The 9295-nt window shown below is 37.7% G+C and overlaps 1 long non-coding RNA gene across 4 annotated transcripts in view; it reads left to right on the top strand.

Annotated features, from left to right (window-relative positions):
- The window catches only part of LOC138143538 (uncharacterized), a 78866-nt gene that overhangs the window by 63828 nt on the left and 5743 nt on the right, over window positions 1-9295 (top strand). For 3 of the 4 annotated variants that reach the window (XR_011163720.1, XR_011163717.1, XR_011163718.1), the window contains 2 exons: window positions 1285-1841; window positions 5228-5341. This is a non-coding gene — a long non-coding RNA (uncharacterized lncRNA). The remainder of the gene's footprint in view (window positions 1-1284; window positions 1842-5227; window positions 5342-9295) is intronic. The other variant, XR_011163719.1, reaches the window with a different exon arrangement.

Below are 9295 nucleotides of genomic sequence, written 5' to 3'. Positions count from 1 at the left end.
CCTACCCATAGAATCATCCTGTATGAAAAAAGAATAAAAAAGAGAGGGGCTGGGAGAAGAAAAAAATTTCAGCAAAACTAAGCAGACTTCAACTGAGTCCCATAGTATAGGCAATGTTCTGTACCTGTAGTATTCATCTCTTTAAAGGAAGGTGCATTTTCTCATTTTTTTTTTCTTTTTGGGGGGGTTTGGTCATTACAATTACAGAGCATAACATAGTTTTCACTGTTTTCCCTCTGCTGGAAATTAAGGCTTTGAGCTTTTAGTAGAATATATGCTTCTTGAGGACAGGATCTTTTTGTTTTGTTTTCCTTTGTCTTTGTATCTGTAGGACCTCATATGAAGCGTTGTTTATAGTAGACACTCAATAAATGCCTACAACATTAGATATATTAGAAGGCCAGTGAAGAGTTGGGGCTGAAATGTTGAGTGTGAGACAGAGGGAAGGAATTTAGGAAATCTGTGGTAGGAGGAACCTGGGTAGAAGTCTTTAAGTTGAGACAAAAATGGAAGTGCATAATCTCAGGAAGTAATTCTTTTACCCAACCCAGGGAGGGATGATCTCAGCAGATTTCCAAAATACCAGGCCAAATAGGCAGAAAGCTCCATTTGCCCCACTGAGAAGGTGTTAAAATGAGATAATGCACACAAAATGCTTTGTGAACCTTAAAAAATTATAAAAAGGTCAACTCTAACAACAACAACAATAATAATTGTTACAATTATAAAAAGGAAAATACTGGGCCCATTGTGTAAATGCCTCACAGATGGCTCTGAGTTTCCTCTCTGGGCTTCCCTACCTGTTTTTTCACTCTGCTGTAGAGAGTAAACTTTGGCTTGTCATCACTCTGAACATGAGAGAAAAAGGCAGCATGGTTTAAAGAATACTGGGCTTGCAGTCAGAAAGACCAAGATTCAAATCCTGTATCAGCTACTTAGCTGTGCAACCCTGAAGCAAGTCACTTTGGGCCTCAGTTTCCTCATTTGTAAAATGAGGTTTTGGATTTAATGACCTCTAGAGTACTTTCTAATTCAAAATCTATGATCCTATGTCCTGGGTTCAAATTCTGGCTCTGCTACTTATAACCCATATGACCTTAGCAAATCATTTCCATTCTCTGCACCATTGGTTTCCTCTTTTGTACAACAAATGGGTTGGATAAGATGGTCCTTAAGGCTTCTTCTAATTCTAAATTCTAATGATCCCAGAGAATGACTCCTAATCCTTCTTTTCCCTATGATTTTCTTTTCATATTTCTATTTTCTTTCTTTTTTTTATTATAGGATTGAGGTTACTTGAAGATGGAGAATCATTTCAGCACTTCCAGTCCAGAGCATCAAAATGCAATGTATACACATACAATGGGCCAGAAAGGGTTGTTGAAGGAATAACCTCTATTAGAGAAGATGTCCTATGATATTAATATAAAAACCAGCTGTGACCTGGAAAGTTTTCCAGAAGTTAAGGACATCAGCATAGGATCATTTGTGTGAAAAGTCTGTGGAGAACTGTCCTTTGTCATTCCTCCCCTGTCCATAAAAGAAAGAAAACTCAGACCCGTGGCTAGAGCGTCTGTTTGAATGATCTGCTGCATACATTCCAATTGTCAACCACAAGTTCATTTCATAAGCAGTCAAGAACATTTTATTCAAACTACCACTTGAATTTTGGCAGAAAAAAATGCATGCACAGTTAGAGCCAAAATTTACCCTCAGATATGCACATGTTACTTTCATTGAGAGGAACAAGGAAGTTTCCCTGTCAAAGCCATCTCCAGGATCATCTGCAAATCTTTGTAATGAATGTGACATTTATTCTTCTCATCTGTGAGCAGAGTCAGGTGAGGTGATTGTAGAGAGAATAAAGAAATCCTCATTTTCCCCCACCCCCTTCCAAAAAGGGCTCTTAAATGTCAAATCAAATTAAATGAAATCATTGTATCAGGGCAGAATACATATAAGTTGCAGATGTCGATAGTGTAGTCCTTCAATAAATTCCCTCAGTCTCCATGCTTTACTGGAGATTTTATTGACCTGGTCCAGATTAAACAAAGTTCAAATACACTTATTAGTTGAACAAATGTCATTTGCTAGAGCATGGATCAAATTCATTTAGCTAAAATCAATTCTCTCTCTCTATCTCCTCTTTTTCCTTCCTTTCCTTCTTTCCTTTCTTTCTCTTCTTTCCTTCTTTTCTTCTTCCTTTCTTTCTTTCTCTTTACTGAGCTAATTATAACATTCTCTATCAGGGAGTTTGTGTTTAAGAGGTGAATGCTGGTGTGCATGTTTAACACCTGGGAGTGAGTGGACAGAAATTTGATTGCAGGGCAGTGGTCTAAATCAAAGCCCTGGCATTTAAGGACAAATTAAGTCTCCCAACACAAAGGCCAAGAGAGGAGCTGTGCATGTTGGGGAGGGAAGCCCCTGTGTTTCATTTTGCCTCTGTGGTGGAGCTGGGACCCCTGTGTCACCTCCTGTTAACTAGTGTGTAAGGCATGGCACTCTAATAAAACATGCTAGACACCAAAAGGCCAAAACCCAGTTCACAGATGTTGTAATGTTATGAGATAATTTTCAGGCGTGAATGGGGTGAAAAGGGTGCATTTGTTCGAAAGGGGAATACCTATGGAGGTCTTTTCTGTGAGCAATACCATGACTTCATTACCATGTCAATTCTGGGAAAGGGCTCTGATTTAACACAGCAGTTGGCTGGATCCATATGGAGCTGATGAACCTCTCAATGAATAGTGAATGGAAAAACTGCTGGAATCTGCCTTCACTTTGTTTCCAGGATGACCAATGTAAGAGGCCTAAGAGCTGTGCTGCACAGATGGGGTAAAGAGGGAGCAAGTCTACAGGACTTATTTAATTTTTTTTAGCTGATTGGTTGGTGGTTTTCCCTCCATCTTTTTTATACATATTTCAGTTGCCTAACTGCATTTCCTTACATTTATCCGCTCAACAAAAACAAAATGAGCTTTAGGGAAATTAGAAATGAAACACAATAGCATATGTAGCAATAAACATTCAAACAGAAGAAAAAAATTTGAAATTTAAAGTACCCAGTTTTGTACGGTTTAGGAGTAATTGAAAATGTAATTAAGAAATCATGAAAAAGACGATTAAAAGTTTGAGAGAGTTTTCAAACTCTCCTAAACAAGATGGGAATATGCAGATTTCCCCCTTTACAACCTCATATATGTCCGAGAAGGTCACATGCCTTTCTTGTCCAAAGCTGCATCCCAAGTGCCAATACTGTAACTCAAAAGCCTCTCTGGCATTATCTAGTTTCCTTTCTGGCTTTAAAAGTGAGAACAGATGTCACAAGAGAGGACAAAATGGATTTCACCCACCAAGAGGAGCTTTTCTAGCCATCCTTAATAGGAAGCTCCTTGAAATGCTAATGTACACAGTTTGTGTGGCTGGGTTTGCATAGAGATGGTGGGAAACAGCTCTGATCTCAACAAAACCTTTTGTTATTAATCAAGAAAATCTGGTCTTCTTGAAGCAGCAAAGCCTGGAAATTGGTGTGGCTACCGGCAATGCTGAGATCTCTATAGCAATCTCCTGTGAACAAAAATGCCATAAAACACCCGAGCAGTCCTGTAAGATATGGCAGCTGGAGCCATAATAGATTTTCATGATTTTCCCCCTACATTCTTTACTCTCACCGGGCATCCATATTTAAAGAGGAAGGAGTTTTTCTCATGTATCTTGATCTTTAAAATCTTGTTTTGCTTTTCAGCAATTTTAAGAAGCAGCCTGGAAGGAGAGCCATTATAACAACACTAATGAAGGAGTGCCAAGAGATTTGTTTTTAAACACAACAAAATTCCAGTAAAAGCATTTTTTTTTGCTTGGGCTGCTGTGTTAGATAATAGGATTCTGCAGGTCCTTTTATAATCTTAAATTTTAGTTTCCTCTGGATAGGAAACTTGTGTTTGGTTTTAAATGTACATGGTCATGCCCACCAATAAGCCTCATCAACATTGCCTTCTCTATGAAAGCCTTCCTGCCTAAGGGTCAGTTATAAAAAGGTGACCTACCTGATGATGTGCTGTCCTGTAGTGGTCACTCTCTTCTTTGCACCCTTAGAGTACTTAATGGTGAGTGTGTCCTGCCTTGTTTAGTGCTTAAACTGCTTTAAGATGGCAAAACACTTGATGCATATAACCCAGTTTGAACCTCACAACCATCCTGTGAGGTAGGTGGGGCAGCTATTACACTCTCTTTTATAGTTCAGGAAACTGAGGGTCAGAAAGAATGAACATGGCTTGGGGGGGAGGGGGGCGCGGGGTGGGATCCAGCCTAAGTGTTGGCTCTGTTTGTTGTACCTTGCTGCTTTGTACTGCTTGCTGTTCCTTCTCCCCTTCCCTGCTCTTTCTTTAATTCATTTTTCATACACCTACAGTTAACAAAACATGTTGCTTGAAATACAACTAAGGCAGGGGCGGCTAGGTGGTACAGTGAATAGAGCACCGGCCCTGGAGTCAGGAGGACCTGAGTTCAAATCTAGCCTCAGACACTTAACACTAGCCTTGTGACCTTGGGCAAGTCACGACCCCAATTGCCCTGCCTTCCCCCCTCCAAATAGAAAAAAAAAAAAGGGCAGAAGTTGCAGAGAGACAGATTTCTGCTCAATATAAGAAAATGATTCCTAATTATTAGAGCTGTCCAAAAAATGAAGTTGGTCACTTCAATATATTGGAAGTTTCCTATCACTGGAGCTTGGATGACCAACCACTTGCCACACTTGCTGGAAAGGGTCTTCTAGCATAGACTAGAGTGTTGGGCTAGGTAATTAATAGTAGTCACATTTATATTACACTCTACAATTCACAACGACCCTGGGAAATAGATGGTACAAATAGTATTATCCTCATCTTTTATAAATGAGGAAGATAAGATTCAGAGAGGTTAACCACAATCACATAATTTGGAGATGGCTGAACTAGGACTTGAATCCAGGTCTTTTGACTCCCAACTCCTATGCTCTTGTCTAGGGGATTATATTCTAGATGGCTTATAATGCTTTCTCTAACTCTGAGATTCCATGATTCTCTAGTTAAGGGAATAGAATAAACATGAATAAATGAAATTCACTGATTATTCCAGGCCTCATTTTAGTCAATAATTTAAACTTCTTTCATCAAACATTTTGCCAGAGCAGCTGCTAATAAACAAAACAATTGTCTGGTTTGAATTTCAACTCTGTGCTTTCCTTTAGTAGGCCTACTAATGAGCAGTGAAATGGAAGTCAGGATGGAAGTCTGAAAAGGAGGTGAAGTAACAGGATCAGACAATTCACATTCTTTATAATCAGCTCAGATTCTTGAAAGTTGTAAGTATACTTTATTCTTGGGTGATAGATTTCTACCCGTTGGCAGATTGTGCCCTGGGGATATGTAGCCCACCTGCCAATGAATCTTTAATTCTACCTCTGCAAATGTTAACAAGTATGTTTCAGGTGCTTTCTGGAGTTGTGATCCATGATCCCTACAAGAGCACCTTGCTTTATGCCGTATTTGGTCTCCTAAGGATTTTTTGGGCACAGAGTAGGTCCTTAACAAATTGTTTAAGTGAATCAAAATTGAAGAGTTACACATAAATTGTAAATTAAATCATATTCACTTCTTTATTTACCAGTGCATATTGAATGCCTACTTTCTATAATTCTTTAAAAGAAATCTATGGTGAGCTTTGCTGTAATGTTCAAAAACAAAACAAAGCCGAAAATCTTTCAGAGTGAATAATCACATATCCTATTTCCATGTTTGCATAAAGTGAAGTATTACCATGTTGGAAGAAAAGGTTCAAAGTGAGTTCCCTACGGTAGTGGCATTCCTAGATGACTTTCCAAAGTCCCTTCCCATTCTACACCTATGTTCCTGTCATCCTTCTATCCCTAACAGTCAAGGATCTTAGGATTTTATTAACTTTGATGACATCTCTTTGATGGATATAATACACAATGAAGGAAAGAGTGTAGGTGTTTTTATAAACAGTTGGCATACTCTATGACCTATTTATTTTGGGTGCCATGATGCAAATCATCCAGGAATGGTTCTAAGTCCCAATCACATGAGCAGTAGGCATGATTAGATATGCTGCATGAAAGCCTGGTTCTTTGGCCTTGCTTGGATGTGTGCTTGATATCGTCTGCAAGTGAATCAGTGCTAGTACCACTTAATAAATTTGCTACATGTGATAAATATCCTGTCTTGTAAGATCATGGAGAGTTGGAATTGATTCTTGAGGTCATCTATTCCAATGCTTTCTTTAGAAGGTACCTCAGCAAATCTGGTTTCAGATACTTGATACTTACTAGTTGTGTGACCTTGGGCAAGTCACTTAACCCCTATTGCTTTGCCTTCCCCCCTCAAAACAAAACAAAGAAGGTACCTTCCTTTATTTCATGAATAAGGGAAACTGAGGCCCAGGGAGATTAGATGAGTGGTCCAATGTCAGACAGATAGTAAATAGAGACTGGATTGCATTCAAGTCCTCCAATTCCAAATACAGGACTGTGCTACTTCTCAGTCTTAAAAAAAAAAAAAACTAAGAATGCTGGATAAAGTCTAAAACACGTTAATGTCCATTGTATTATACTTTTAGACATTAAAGAATTAGGACACTGATATTTTGAAAGCTAAAGATATTTGTCCCTAGACTGAGATTTCATGCATCAGAGGATGACCTGGAGTGTTTAAAAAAGAAGTGGCCCCATTATAAACACTTTAAAAATAGATCTAGAAAAGAAATGGTGACGTGATACCAGGCTTCTAGCACTGGACTCTACACAGTCAAAGCAGGAAAACAAAGTCTGAGTGAATCAGTGAAAGTTAATGAACAAAATTATATTTTTGTAAAAGAGTGAAGGAGGTGCTTTTCTAGGTTAGAGTGGTCAAAGACTAACCATGCGTTTTCTGAATATTTTTTAAAAGCAGCAGCTTTTATACGACTCTAACTGTCTGGACACGTCTGTTTCTCCTGGCTGTTTCATCTTCTTCCTATTGGTACAGATTAGACCTCTCTATGGTAAATCATTGAAATGAAGAGTAAACCTAGTTTCTTATAGTCCAAGAAAAAAAAAAAGGAATATAATTTGGTCTGAATTGTCTCAGCTTTCTGCTATGTAGTCACTACCCAAGTGTCTTATGAAAGGTTATTTTCCCTTCCTTCTTACCCCCTAACCTGAAAAATGGTTTGTTTTTTTTTCCCCCAGTACTTGGAAAGCATTTTTTTTTTAAGGAGGAAAAAGCTTTCAGAGATCTGGGACTCTCTCCCTTGCTTGAGCAGTTATCTCTTTCTCTCAATGGGAGACATTTTTCATGCTCTGTTGTCTCCCATGTATACTTTCTCCCATTTCTTGGAGAAAAGGGTTTTTTGCTGCTTAAAAAAATAAGATTTATTGATGCCTTTTGTCTTTACATCACAATAATTTCAATACCCCTTTTCCTCCCCCCTCCCATTAACCCCTCCCAGGTGACAAAAATAATTAAGGGAAAACACCCAATACCTCAACCATATCTGACAATGTATATAATGTTTTGTCCTATTATTCTTCTATTTCAGCATATATATTTCTTTGTCACTTAACCTTCCTCACTTTCTATGAGCATGTTTCATTAACTATTCTGTGGGACCTTAATTTGTTTTTTCAGTTACTCAGAATTCTTCCTTTTAGTTATCTTTTCATTTACATTATTGCAGTAATTGTATATATATTTTCTCTTGGTTCTGTTTAGTTTTCTCTGTTCATTCAAATCTTTCCAAGTTTCTCTGAGTTTTTCATATTTATCATATGAATTCTATTTCTAGCTTAGAAATATCCCTGGTGAGTTGTCCTCTAGCCTCAGCAAGAAGTCTGGTGAAAAAGAACCCACTACCATCTAAAGCAGTGCATTCCACATTTGGATGTTTGTAATTATGACAAAGTTTCTCTTGCCTCATGCAGAAATCTGCCCCGTGCGAATTTCACCCATTGCTTCTTATTCTACTGTTTGATTGCTCTCATCAGAACACATCCAGAGAACTGCTTTCAGTTCTAGAAGCTACGTTTTGGAAAGACTTAACAACTTAGTAAGAGTGTGTCTAGAAGAGGGCAACCAGTGCAGTGAGGGGACTGTAGAACATGAGATCATTTCAAGGGTCACTTAGAGGAATATTCAGCTTTGAACTAGTGGGTTCTCTTTCACTGGAGTTCTTCCAGCTGAGGCTAGATGACTACTCACTGGAGATATTTCTAAGCCAGAAATATGTTTAATATGATAATGTTTGAAGTCCCCTCTAGCTCCTGAGATTCTCTGAGTATAGTTGGGACTATCGCCTCCCTTCTGACACTATCCCTCTCAGAATGCAGCTTAGGCTAGAATTAGCATTTTAGATTTCCATGTCACTTTCTTTACTCCTGTTGAAACTGTGTCTACTTTAAAAAAGCCCATGATTTTTTCCATGGGCACTGTTGTCTTCCCATGATTCCCTCTTATCATACTTGTGTAGTGGATATTTCAAACCAAAGTGTTGTACTTTATTTTTAGAAAATGTGAAGATTCAAATCAGAACAAACCTTGACTCTCACTTTAAAATGATATTGTTAAAACCTGAATATCTAATTTCTTTAATCACGGGTAAATAAAATTCTTTATTACCAACTGTTATTTAAGGGAAGTAGTGGCTTCAAAGTACCTGACAAATTCTGGATCTTAATCTCTATCCTGTCATTGAGTTGATAAGCGACCTTACATGAGTCATAGTACCTCTCTAGGTCTCAATTCCACCATTTTTAGCATAGGACAAATGAAATTCCCAATCTCTGTATATCCTAGGATTCATCTGAGAATTAATAAGCCCCTGCTATCTACCTCTAGAGAGAGAACTGATGGACTTTGTAGATTGAAGCATATATATTTTTTTCTTTCTCCTCCCCTGAGCTAATGCAAAAATATTTTGCATAATTTTATATGTATAGTATTATATGTATATGTTATTTCTTTATATTTTATATTTATAGTATTATATTCCTTACCTTTTCAATAGGTGAGGTAGGGGTGAAGGAAGAGAATGTAGAACTTAAAATTTTTTAAAAATTTTAAAAATTAAAAATTCATAGAAAAGAAGGAAGGCTAGAAAAAAGCACAAAGTAACAGGACTGCTTTGAAAGTGAAGGGTTTTCTAAGAAAGAAAGAAAGAAAGAAAGAAAGAAAGAAAGAAAGAAAGAAAGAAAGAAAGAAAGAAAGAAAGAAAGAAAGAAAGAAAGAAAGAAAGAAAGAAAGAAAGAAAGAAAGAAAGAAAG

The sequence above is a fragment of the Petaurus breviceps genome, unplaced genomic scaffold (genome assembly GCF_028583685.1).
Source record: "Petaurus breviceps papuanus isolate PSGF00001 unplaced genomic scaffold, PetGlider_PUasm1.0 90644, whole genome shotgun sequence".
Classification (NCBI taxonomy): domain Eukaryota; kingdom Metazoa; phylum Chordata; class Mammalia; order Diprotodontia; family Petauridae; genus Petaurus; species Petaurus breviceps.
The sequence above is the reverse complement of the archived record's forward strand: the minus strand, read 5'-3'. Positions and strand labels throughout refer to the sequence as shown.